This window comes from Pithys albifrons, chromosome 6, assembly GCF_047495875.1.
Source record: "Pithys albifrons albifrons isolate INPA30051 chromosome 6, PitAlb_v1, whole genome shotgun sequence".
NCBI classification, from domain to species: Eukaryota; Metazoa; Chordata; class Aves; order Passeriformes; family Thamnophilidae; genus Pithys; species Pithys albifrons.
In genome coordinates this window covers 46440885-46453098 of record NC_092463.1, presented here as the reverse complement: position 1 = coordinate 46453098, position 12214 = coordinate 46440885, and positions in this window count along the sequence as shown.

Below are 12214 nucleotides of genomic sequence, written 5' to 3'. Positions count from 1 at the left end.
TATAATTACAAGAGTTGGAATTGGGTTACAACTCTATTTACAAGATTCTTAGGGATTTTCTCATGGTCACAGTGAAACTATTACAACTACCTCATGGCTAAATGAAACTACCTCTATAAAATCTTTGTGGCTTCTTAGCAGGTTCTTACAGGAAGAAGAGTACTCATCAGAATCCTTATTTAGTTCCCACAGCCCTGGTATGTTTACATCTAGGTCTCCTCATCGGATACTGGTACAGCCTGTCTTTTTTGTTACTATTTGAGTTTTGTTCTATTTGAGTTACTGCACTTCCAGGTGTGAATTACTTTCTCGGCAAAAACTGAGCTTTTTACTGTTAGTCTGAGCACCAGAATGAGTCTTAGCTCAGTGCATTTCCACACACAGGGTGGAGACCTTTCACTGCTATAGAATCAGAATGATTTGGGTTTGAAGGGACCCTTATAAGTTATTTAGTCTAAGCTCTCTGCAATAAGCAGGAACATCTTCAACTGGGTCAGGTTGCCCAGAACCCTATCTAACCTGACCTTGAATGTTTTCAGTGATGGGACATTTGCCACCTCCTTGGGAAATCTGTTCAAGTGTTTCCCCACACTCATCATAAAAAACTTCTTCCTTATTTTCGGTCTGGATCTACCATCTGTTAGTTTAAATTTATTCTTCCTTGTCCTATTTCAGTGGTACTCAAAACTACAGTGCCAGCTAGAGAAATGTGAAGTAGATTTTTCTTTGCATCCCAATGGTTTTGTCTCATACTAGCTCAGCTGAGGTATCAAAAACCCCAAAACCTGCTGTTTTGGTTTGAATACTTTGGCAAAATGCCACGTATAAACCAAAGGACAAAGCTCCCTTTCTCCCCTCCCTGTCCCTGAGTAAAGGGAGAAGGAAAAAAAACCCTGGAAACTTGCACTTAACTAGTTAAATATTTACACAGAAAAGGAAAAATTAAAATAGACTACAATATAGCATACACCTACACAAGTTAGAAATAACAAACAATAACTCTCCACTCTCCATCGAACACAAATCCCACCATCACCCAGGGGAACTCAATCCCCTGACGGACAGACCCAAGCAGGGAGAAAACTGAGAACAAACATTTTGTTCTCCTAAGACACCACAGCAGCAAGCAGTGGTGGATCCTGGTCCAGGAGAACAACACAATATGTCTTTCCCAGATAAGCAGCCATGAGGAACTGAGAGAACTCCTCCTACTCCACTGTACTTATATTTGAAATGATGTCAGAATATGGTATGGAATACCATTGGCCATTAGAAGTCAGCTGTCAGCTGCCTAACCCAGCTTGAGTCAGCCGATAATCTGAGGCTTACTCTAAAGCCTAAATCTAGGCCTGGCTAAACCCATCACACCTGGGCTGAGCCTGGCCTCTGAAAGTCAAGGTGCATTTTCTGGCTTGTATGTTGAACCCTGCTTGTAAAGATTTGGCAGCTTTGCTGGTTCTGTTTCGTGTCTAGCTACTTGTAAGCATTGAAGAAGGAGAGCAGTGGGACTGTGGGAGGTGGGTTGCATATGCAGTTTTCTAAAGGTCTCTTCTGTAGTGATGACTTGATTCGCAAGTTTGAAGCAGTTATGATTTCTTCTCTACTGGCTCTTTGAGCTGGAGGTCACCAGCAGCAAACATACACTTGGTTGTTTCTTCTCTCAACTCATTGTTTCTGTCTGGGCTAAAATCAGCCTCCTGGAATGGCTTCACTTGTTTTGCTTTTGAGGCCTCAAATGGTGGCACATCATCTGCGTTTCATGGTAGAGTGTTGCAGTAGCTAATAGTATGTCAGGAGAGAAGATGCAACACCTTTGGAATTTTGCTTGCAGAATTAACAGTATAACAATAGATAGGGTCCTACCAAGTTCTCTAGCAGACATCTGCCAGGGACCTGCCAAGAACAACATTCTGCTGCTGTGAAGCATAGCATATCTGATGCATATTGCGTTTCAACCTGTTGCACGGCCTCTTTCTCAATAAAACAGAACATCCTGAAATTAAATTTAGATTAGGTTATTTCTATATGCCACCTCCCTCTTCTTTAATTACCTGTATTAGAAGTATGTTACTGCACTTCTAGAAGTGTGTTACTGCTCTAGACAAAAGAGAAAAAAGGAAATAATGGAATATTAAAACATTTAAAGGAATAATAGGAATGAAGAACTTTTCAACTGCAAATACTAGTTTTCAATATGATATGTAGTGTCCAGAGAATTCAAGAGCATATGCAGAGCTCTTAAGCATGGTCTTTAGAACAGCTAATGCATGTAGTTGGAAAATGCCCAGGAAAGTCTGGAAATGGAGGTATCACGGAGGTTGTTTTCTCTGGATTTGTAATTTTTGGCATCACAAAAGGAAACCTGAGCCTGGCTTTACTGAAACATTTCTAAGGGCTTTTTCCACTGTGGGTTCTCTGACATGGGAGAAAGGCAAGTGTCTTTGTTTCAGCTGGGGAAGAGTTAACTTCTTTAGTAGCTGCTACAGTGCAGTGTTTGGACTTCATATGAGAACAGTGTTGATAAACACTGATATTTTAGTTGTTGTGAGGGCTGCTTTGTTACTTTGTTGCCATTTAAGGTTAAACTGTGACAGCAAATTCATACTGCAACACCTCCACACCAGGGGCAACTCCAATTTTCTCCTTTCCATGGCCTCTAAGTCTCATGAAACTTAATTTCCTTTGTTGTACTTGGCTGAAGTTGGATGTGGGTTCAAAAGAAAATGCTTTCATCTTACACAAAGTATTGGCTTTTAAGATTGTGTTTTTCTAGAACAAACCAGGCTAAAGAACTGCAAAACCTGGAGTTGTACTGACTCCTCCCTGCTAGAAGGCCTGTGTAGCTTAGGGTTAGGGATTGCTTTGACTTTTTTGGTCTTGCTGGATAGCTGGTTATTGTGGAGAAAGCTGGTCTTTGCGTTTTGGTTCGATGTCCTTGTAGTTTCATGTCCTCAGATCTTGTCTTTCTGTGCTGCTGCGCTGAATGATGTATTCAGCGCAGTCCTGCCTTGGCTGAGAAATGCCAGCAGGTTGTGCTGCGGGGCTCCAGAAGAGCTTGCCTGCTCAGAGTCCCGCTGGCAGGGAAACCCCGGAGGATTTGGGAAAAATATCCTCTGCCTGATCTGGGGCTTCTTGGTTAGTCCTGGGTGATGTTCAATTTGTGCTTTGCCTGAAGTTATGTTTGAATTGTGTTTGAAGGAGAGGTCCTTTGCAAGCACGCAGAACTTCTCCAGCCTCCTGCTGGTCCCAATTAAAAAGACTAAAGCTGTTTGGACTGGATTGTACAATTGGTTTGAAAAAGCAAGCAAATAACTTGTCCTCATGAAAAATGGCTAAATATTTTAACCCTTTCACGCTTAGACAGGTGAAATCAATTTTACTGGTTTGAGGGTCACGGATTTATGCAAGTTGCTCCTGTGCTTTACTGCGTGCAGATGACATAGCCAAAGCTTGTGAGTGTAAATACTGTTACATCTTCCACATCAGTCTTATATGAGTAAGAAATGGAGAAGAAAGGAGGAGGGATTTATTCAAGCAGAAAATGATCACATTCAGAAATGACTAGTCATGGCCAGTTAAAAAAAAACAAACAATCAAGATTTAACCAAAATCTACAGTGAAATTAATCATAAATTCTGCTTGCAGGTCTTGAGATTATAGCAACTGTTGCAGAGTAGAAAGTGAGAATTTTCAAGAGTACCTAAAATCCCACTGTTGTGTTGTGATTTCTCTAAGTGCCACACTCACTATACATGTTTTTCTGAACAACATTGCTCATCCTAGGTCAATGCAGTTAACCTGAAGTCAGCAGCTGAATGATGATTAATGTAAGCTGTCCCATGGGACAGAAGTTCCCATGCTCTTGGGAAACTGAGACACCTGCAGGAGGCGAATGGGGACAGCTGGTCCTGCACCCTTGCGGCATCAGGCAATTGCAAGGATATCCTTAGTATGGTGCGGCACCTTCTGTGATCTAGGTGAGGCCAGTGAGCAGATGAGCCTGTAAAGTGCCAGAAAAGAGAGTTCGCTCAGGGAGGAAGCTTTGATGATATTGGTGCACAGGGCAATACTGTTAGGGACCAGCTGAAACCTTGCTGGTGACTTTTTTTCAGAACTAGGTAAAGCCTCTTATGTAGGTATGTGCTAATATGGCCATTCAAGGTGCTCAGGATAAATGGCTGAGGCATCTCATCTGGGTGAATGTGCTGTGTACTTCTGACCAGCTCAGATACAGGTACCTGTTGCTGGTAGAAGATGGCTCTAAACTGATTCCTCCTCTGTACATCCTCATGAATATTGCCAACACTGAGAGATCAGCAGAAGTGCTATGTGCTACAAGCCAATGTCTACAAGTTCTGATCTGTAGGATAAAAGCCAACTGTCCTATCACATTCTCTTGATTGCTGGGTCAAGGTGTATTGCAAAGATGTTGTAAGAGCTGAAGGCCAGTTGTGTTTGGCTTTTCTTCTGATTTATTGATTTTTACATATATCTACATATCTTCAGTATTTACACTGAAGTAGTATTGGGCTATAGACCTTCAGAAAACCATGAGCATCCCTGGTAATGGCACTCTGTAGTGGGTCAATTTTCACTGGAATTTTACCCAGGACCTGCTCCCTAGCAGGTTTTGAAGTCCCCAGTTTCTCACAGAAGGTCAAGCAGGTTCCTGTGGTCCAGAACTGCCTTGGGAATTTCTCTGGAAAGTTTTACCCTCTTCATCCTACTTCAGTCTGCAAAGAGAAGTAGAGACACATTTCTGCAGGAAGGAGCAATCTCGTAGCCCAGCAGTTTGTGACATGCAGTAAGCATCCCATTTTGAAGGAAATGGTGAGCCTCATGAACATGGTCTACATGCCTCTCCTGAATCACACACAGTCTTGGGGTCTGTTTGTAGCCAAACATAAAACTTTTTCAAAAGATGATCTCACCCATTGAAAATCACATCCATGTGAAGTGAAACAGGAAGGGGAGCAATGACTGAAAGGGATGGAAGGCTCCACATGGGCAACAGATGCACATGGCTTGCACTGGGACAACCCATGTGGTTTATTCCAGCTGTGAACATTGGTTCTGCCATCAGCGTGTGTGAGGCTTGGTAGAGGGTGCTTTTTGTTGACTGTTTGCAGTTTTGTTAAGACAGCGGGAAATTCTGGAAAATGTTAGTGAGAGCTGTCAAACTGTGTAATGATCTCACAAGGGAAGGAGTAACAGCCCCACAGGAGTTCAAATCCTTGCAGGCTAATGTAGTGCAGGAAAAATCCAGGGGATGAGCAGGATGACCTGAGAACTCTGCTGTGAAGAAGTAATGAAAGATACGAACTGTGTGCATGCTAAAAGTCAAGGAAGACAAGGCATTCCCACGAAGAGCAGTCCTTCCTTAACTGGACTGGGCTCTTAGTCTTTGTTTCTGAGTGTACAGGATTGCTGGCCAGATGAAGGAGAAATATACATTTGCATGCATTTGTGCAGAACTGTCTGCAGAGGGAATGAGAAGCCAGAATAGAAGCATTCATTGGGATACCTGGTGTTTGTGCTGGAGAGATGTTGTTACTCCATTGACTCAAGTTGCTAGCAGAAAATATTTGGCTTAGCAGATCCATGTAGCAGGGTCATGGAACCAGTTCCTGGTCACAGGGCTGTGTAAAGGTTTGCTACAGTATCATGTCTTTTTCCTAACTTGGCTTTAAACCTCTTCTGATGCCTCTTACTAAGGAGAGAGCCCCTCCAGCAGCAAGGTGAGATTGCCTCATGTCCCCAGTGCAGTGTGTGGATGCCCACTGTGGCTGCTCCTTCCAGCCCACAACATGTGTGTGTTCATGTGGGCATGTGTTGGTCTAGAAACTGTTGTCCCACAGCAGCTTTGAAGTGTATATACTTCACCCATTGCCCACGCAGATGTCACTGCTCTTTTCAAAGGAAAATGCAAGACCTCTCCTGTAAAAAAAGAAAAAGGCCATGTGTGAGATGTCTCTTCAACATTTCTGAATCTGACTTCAGCCCTGTACTCTGAGATTTAGTATTCCTTCATGTCTTGCTATTTCCTGCCTAAAGTGACCAGCAAGGTGCCACAGGGAGACTAATTTTTATTCTGAGATTTATTACACCACAAATCCCCCTTTAGCATTACTAATTAAATCTAAACTCCACTTATCAAATGACCATATACCTTTTGCAGTGCTGCCCTGTGGTATCTGTTTGTTTGGTCTCCCTGGGTTTCCTGGTCATTCCAGTGAGATGAGGAGGTCATAATGTAGATGAGACTAACAATAAACCTGCATTAAAAGCAGCTGCATTGTGGAGGAAGTTTAAACCCCTAAGAAAAGCAGGCTGGGACAGTTTTAATCACAATGTGCTCTTTAATTGAAACCTGGGCTGGAGCTGACCTGCCTACCTTGTGATGCCGTGTGGGTTGGGTGGGGATGCAGCCTGCATTGTTAAACTACTACTATTATATTTACATAGATAATGTTGGTCTCTGACAATGAGAATGATTTTTCTGTGGAATATTTTGGCTTGGGCCACCTATGTACCTGAGAGAGAGGAGATCACATGAGTCCTGGCATGGGTCCTTCTGGAATTTTCTCACGCTCCTGATATGTCTCTGTATCTGAGATTCACTGGGTAGGAGACAAGAATACCTCTGGGGAAGGTGGATTTTAAATCATCTCACTGTGTTCTTTTGTTTATTCCCTAGCTATAGCAGCCTTGTTGAAGGCAATTTTCAATGCAGATCCCTCTCATATTGTGCTTAGGTAGGCTTCACAAGAGAGCCTTGTCTTTAACAGCTGGCTTTGAATAGCACTACTGGAGCTGGACAAGGATGTGGGACAGAGGGAGCAACCTGGACTGCAAGTTGAGGTGAGGCTGAGGTGCCAAGGCAGGTCACTGGAAGGCTGAGACAGCCTCATTCTTTTTTACTCCAAGGTTTACAGTATGCCTGGCCGATACATTTTAGCTACAGCTTCCACTTATTTGGGATATGCTGCAGCATCACCTATTTGAGCCAGCAGAACCTGGAGAGAAAGGAGTGTCTTCAGAGAAAGGCCGTGCTAGTAAGGTCACTGAGCTGATATACTGAAACAGCTTGGGCAAATAAAGATTTGGGTGCTGATTCCATTGGGACCTCCTGAAGTGCTTCCTCATTCATTGTATCTGGACCACAAGCTAAAGCAGGTTTCCTGAGCACAGCTGCTGCTCAGCCCCAAGGAAGGGTGAGCAGGGGCTGCCCTAGTCAAGAAGCAGCTGTTTTGTGTTACTAGAGCCTGATAACAACTTCCTCTTCGCTGTGTGTGTGCTGGTGGCCTGGCACTTGTGGGGCCATAGCTACTGCCTGTTCTTGGCACTGCTCTCTGGAAGATCTGTGTGTGCAGGCAGCAGAAGGGAGGTCACTGATTTTCTAACTTTAGTATCAGGACAGGCTTTCTCCTGTTGGCTCAGAAGAGAAGGGGCTAGAACTGAAAATGAGCTGAGGAGCTGCTGCTGCTTGCATTTGGGTGAGGTGTTCTTGTTCTGTGGCTCTCAGAACTGCATTTACCAGAGTCATGGAGAGCAGGAAAAAAAAATGTTCAGCAAGATACAGAAGTAGAGAGCAGGAGGAAGAGAAGACGTGTACCTGAACTTTCATGTTGAGCACCCTGTCTGTTGAACTTTGGCTGCCTGCTCAGGAAGAATGGTCCTTGCACGGACAGGCTGATGAAGAGCACCAGGTTCTCACACTTGTGAGGCTGGCTGGAGGCATGAGCCTAGACAGCTGGCAAAGCAGCAGCTGTGGGATGGGTGAGAGCATGGAGGGGCAAGTAGCCACACCTAGTTCATCCCGGATACAGCACAGAATGACCAAATGCACTAGTGAACCTCCCTTCCTGATGGCACATTTGCCAGGATGTAGTGCTTGATGTTGTTGCCAGTCTAGATGTAGGTGTACCTGAAATTGTGACTGGTAAGCTGTGTCATGACACAAAGAATGTAGACTACTTGAAGCCAGAGGAGATGGCCCTACTGGCTTGGTGGGTTGGAGCCAGAGCCTTAGAGTCACTTAGGCTCTCCAGTCTTTCAGCATGTTGTGTTAGTGGCACTGACAGTTTCCTTTAGTGCAGGTGCCTGAAAAGGAGTGACTAGTGAATTCAAATGAGAAGAGGCAGCCTTGCTGTTCATGTGCTGAAACACCTTATGGTGGAGTTCCATTCTGCCTCCCTCTGTGGCTGTCACACAAAGGCCAGAGGTATTTTACATCTGGGGACTGAAGAGTAAGAGATGCTTCCTTAATGTTGCATTTTCCAGATTAGCTGATACAGGAATGTGCTACAAAGCACTTAGCCTTCAAGCCCATAAAAAGAAGAAAAGCTGACCAGCCCTCCTATACAATATGAGGTTTATTATTTGATATTTAGTTATTTAAAATATTTTAGTCATGCTCCTCATTGCATTGGGCTGGAAGCATACATATATTGAGAGGTTGCTCATGGCTCTAAGAGCTTGTGACCTGTAAATAGATGTCTTAGTGGTACAAAAGAGAGTGAATATAGAGAAGTGGCAACTAACTTAAGGAGGTAGAGCTGAAGAGTGGTGAAATCAAGACAAGTGGCTGGACTTCTGGTTTCCAGTTTCCTGCTTCCCATCCCAACCCTGACAACACAGCCTCTGTGGTAAGGGGGGATGGAAAGAGAAGCTGTTCTGCTCTAAAAGTAGTGTTGGTTCTGCTTTGAAGCTTTCCTTGAGGCATTGGCTTACTGTCAGAGATGTCAGCTCCAAACAAAACTGTTCAGGACACTTCCTCAATCACTGCAGCAGTCCACATTGGCTGTAAAGCTGAGCAGACTGCTCAGGGTGGTTTGGAAAAGAAACTGCCTGCCAGGAAACATGCCTTCACTTATTGTGAGACCAGGAGAAAATGTTTACAGTGTTGCTGTTGTTTTACATGGGTATTTCAAATTGCAGGAGAGAAAATATGGTACCAAGGCTCAGCATGCCTTGAAAGGACCAGAGATGATCTGCTGAGTACAAGGTCCTAAACCCCATGGATTTTTATAAAGATCTATTTCTAGCCTTCTCTGGAACATGGTTAGCCATGGCAAAATAAGGGGACTTTTCATTGTCTGATATCCCTGTCCTTCTGCCTTGTGTTCAACCTGTGGCTTCATGCTGCTGCTGCTCTGTCAGCTACAGGCCCTTCTTGAGGTGTCACTTCACCAGTTGTTTGTTCCCCAGGGGTTGCTGTATCATCTGTGGTATATTGACTCAGCTATTTCTGCTGCTCTCCTCTGTACTAAATTAAGAGCAGGACTTGTTGGGAGTGGGTCTTGCTTGCTTTTTTACTTTTTCAAACATATATCAGGAACAGATTTTTCTCCAACAGCATCTTCCTCTCTTCAGATGTTCAATACAACATTTCCTTTAAATAATATTCATTTGACCTGAAGAACAGGCTCTGAAAAATGACTTTTGTAGCATTCAAGGGCCCCCTAATTTTGAAAAACCAACAAGTGCGTGTCTGAGCCAGCTCTAAGGTTCTCTTTTCTTGGTGAAGTGCTGGATTGCTCAATACAAGGTGACAGAATATTTATTTTAACTCTTAAATCATGGCAACAGTTGTATTTTCCCCTGCCTACTCACTGGCTTAAAACTAAAAACCAGCTGAACCAAACTTTCCAGAAAGTTTTTTGGCAGAAACCAGAAGAGCAAAATTCCACCTGAAAAGGTTGAAGTTGCCTACAACTGAAAAAAGCCGTATGAGAATAGAGATGAGAGATGTCCACATGTGCTTCTCTTCTAATATTAATAGTAATAAGAGATGGCCAACAAGCATTTTATAGGTACTTCACGTACCTAAGAAGATGCCAAAAATCTGTCATGTTGATAGGTCTTAATGGTATATGGCAGCATTGCACAACAGTTCTTCAGAAGTGGAGAAAACTGGTTCCTGGTGGAAATTGAATTAAGTGAAGAAAACTGTAATTAGTCCAGCTGGAGCATGGCCTGGCCAGTATGATTTTTAAAACTTTGCTTGCTGTGAGCTGTGTCAAAAGTGGTCTATTCTCCACTTTGCATCTTATGTTAAAAAGGAACCTCTGAGAGCAAAGATTAACTGGCACTACGTGAAGGTACAGAGTTCAGCCTGGGAAGGGAATCATCTAGCAAAATTCAAATGCCACCTCTGGCAGCACAAGGTATTTTATTGGCAGCTGTTTATTCAAGTGTTGACTCAGCCTAGCTTTTGAGATCTAACAAAACTGAGAGCCCTAAGGGTTTATGGCCATGGGCATTAATAAAGCAATCTAATTAAGAGATAATTAAGTCACATTTATTAAATTCCTAATTAAGCAGCCAACTGTAAGTTTGTTAAGTAAGAAATGTTCAGTTGGGATTATTCACTTTCCACACCCTAGCAAAACGATAAAATGGGTGTGGAAAAAATCCACCACCAACAAAAAATCCCCCCTCCTCCCTTCTGAAATAGGATTTATATTTTAGGTAGGGTGCTGTGGAGGAAGCAAAGACTAGAGCCTCTGCCCTGCTTGAGATGGAGGGGAGAGTATCCAGAAAGGTACCCTCCTCCTGGGAGTGATTGCACAGTGGGAATGGATGTATCTGCATAGGTGCTGCTCCTTGGGAATAAAAGAAATGCAAATCTGAACACAGGAAGACATCTCTGTTTTTCTTCCTGGTGCCTTAAGAAGCTTGAATTAAACTCAGCTCTACTGTGAACTCAAGGTCTCCAGACTTAACTAAGACCATGGCCAGACCTGAATTGCAGAATACAGTATCTGGCCAGGAAAAAAAGGGATAGGGAAAAACAAGATATTTTGCTACTTCTGTTTCAGAGAGGAAAAATAGGACCAAAGAGGAACTGATGACATACCTAAGATAACCTAGGGACCTTGTAATGGAAAGCTCAATTGAAGACCTCTGAGCAACCCCCTTAAACAACATTTGTTCCCTCTGCACTGTGAAGGCTGCCTTATCCTCCATATGGGACAGTTCTCTGCTTTTACTTTCCATTAGCTTCAGCTATTCTTTGCAGAATCCCAGACAGGTCAGGTTTTCTGTGCTTGAAGTCGACAACAACAAAAAGTCCAGCTGAATTGATATTTACTGACTTGAGAACATGGGAATCCAGAAGAAAAATGTGCCAGTATTATCTTGGGGGTTTTTGTTTGATGATGCAGAGTGGAGGATGACAGGAGAGGACTCCAGCAGTGCCCATGAACCTTGCACAGAGCTGGCGAGGGTGCAGTGATACCGGTGGGTTTGGCCACACCTACGGGAGTGGATGGTAGGCAGCAGCATTTGGCCCGGGGCTCTAGGGCAGACTTCTAGGTGGAGCCTAATAATCTTTCTTTCCTGCTCCTCCTAGCTACTGACCGTAGTCCTGGAAGCTGTTCTGGGTTACTAATTTGCCTCACAAACTGTGTTTCTTTGCTGTAAACTCTTTTGGACCCTGTCACTAAGATATGTCTTGCCAAAGGGTTTAGCTTCCCTCTTTTGTTCATAATTGAAGGGGTGGACACACTCATAGCTGTAGACAGCTGATGTATTTGAACTGATCACAGGCATCTCTGAGATTTAGTTTCCATTGTTTATCTGTCTGATTCAAGCTCCTGAGTTTTCTAGAAGATGACAAAAATGCTGATGGAGTTACAGGAATGGTTAATAGTCCAGGGCACTGGCAGGTGTCCAAGTTTGCCAACTGCTAAACTGTGGCTCAGGGCAGTAAATTCCAGTCCAAGCTATTTGAACACCTGACCTATCTGAGAGAATTTTTTTCTTTCAGCAGTCTCAGAACAGCAGTTGGAGTCAGGAATATGAGATTTCCAGATCAAATGAGGATTATTTTCCTTTCATTCACTCACCATGTCTGGAGATCATATCCTGGGCTAGCATAGATTAAAATAGCGACTGAGGGATAAAAGTGTTAGGCATGTATGTGCAGAGCAATAACCAATTTAGGAATAGTTTGCGCCCCTGTTTTGTCCCTTCAGCCTTTCCTGGTGTCTCTGTCTTTGCCTCCTACTCTGCTATGCATTCCTCAGCACCTATAGCTTTAATGTTATTTTCAGCCAGAGCTGAGTCTGCTTCTTGCTGTCCTGTGTCCAATAAACTACAATCATCGAGTTTCAGACTTTCTTTGGCTTGCATAATTTTGAGAGGCCCCTTGATTCTCACTGGCTGGGGTTTAAGGACAGCAATGAGCTCAAGGTGCTCCAAGACTCTG